The 514-nt window shown below is 36.4% G+C and overlaps 1 protein-coding gene across 1 annotated transcript in view; it reads left to right on the forward strand.

Annotated features, from left to right (window-relative positions):
• The window catches only part of MRPS5 (mitochondrial ribosomal protein S5), a gene marked incomplete at its 5' end in the record, with an annotated part of 12,990 nt that overhangs the window by 12,051 nt on the left and 425 nt on the right, over window positions 1-514 (forward strand). The window lies entirely within an intron of this gene.

The following is a 514-nucleotide window of genomic DNA, read 5'->3' on the forward strand; positions in this document are numbered from 1 at the left end:
TTATCAGTATCTGAGGTTGATCAGACTTGAGGAAGTCTGTCACATTTTTGATGCATTGTCTTGGAGAAGTCTTCGACAGAATGAATAGAACAACAGAAGAAGGGCCTGCTGTATAGATTATTACTTTGAGAGATGTGCAATTTGGTATATTTTCTTGACTGCCCTGAATGGGAAAAATTTCCTGTTCCCAGTAGACATTTATTCTGTAACTTCTGAGTGTTAACAAAGGCAACTTGAATGCAAGGAGGAGGTATAGTTGAAAATAATGTTAAATTAATATGAGTATATTAGCTAATGCTACCTGTCAGGGCAGTAATACGCACTCCACTGTTGTCAAAGCAAAATTTATATCCATATAAAGACATAAAAATATTACTTCACATTACTAACATGCAAACATGCATCCTTATTAGCAGGATGTGCCTTTTCTGGCCAGATCCTTTCCAGAGCAAGTTCCTCTAGGATGACATTGTAATGATAATATATTTGCAGCCTAGTTACCTGAATTCCTGCT

The sequence above is a fragment of the Phaethon lepturus genome, unplaced genomic scaffold (genome assembly GCF_000687285.1).
Source record: "Phaethon lepturus isolate BGI_N335 unplaced genomic scaffold, ASM68728v1 scaffold3578, whole genome shotgun sequence".
Taxonomy (NCBI): domain Eukaryota; kingdom Metazoa; phylum Chordata; class Aves; order Phaethontiformes; family Phaethontidae; genus Phaethon; species Phaethon lepturus.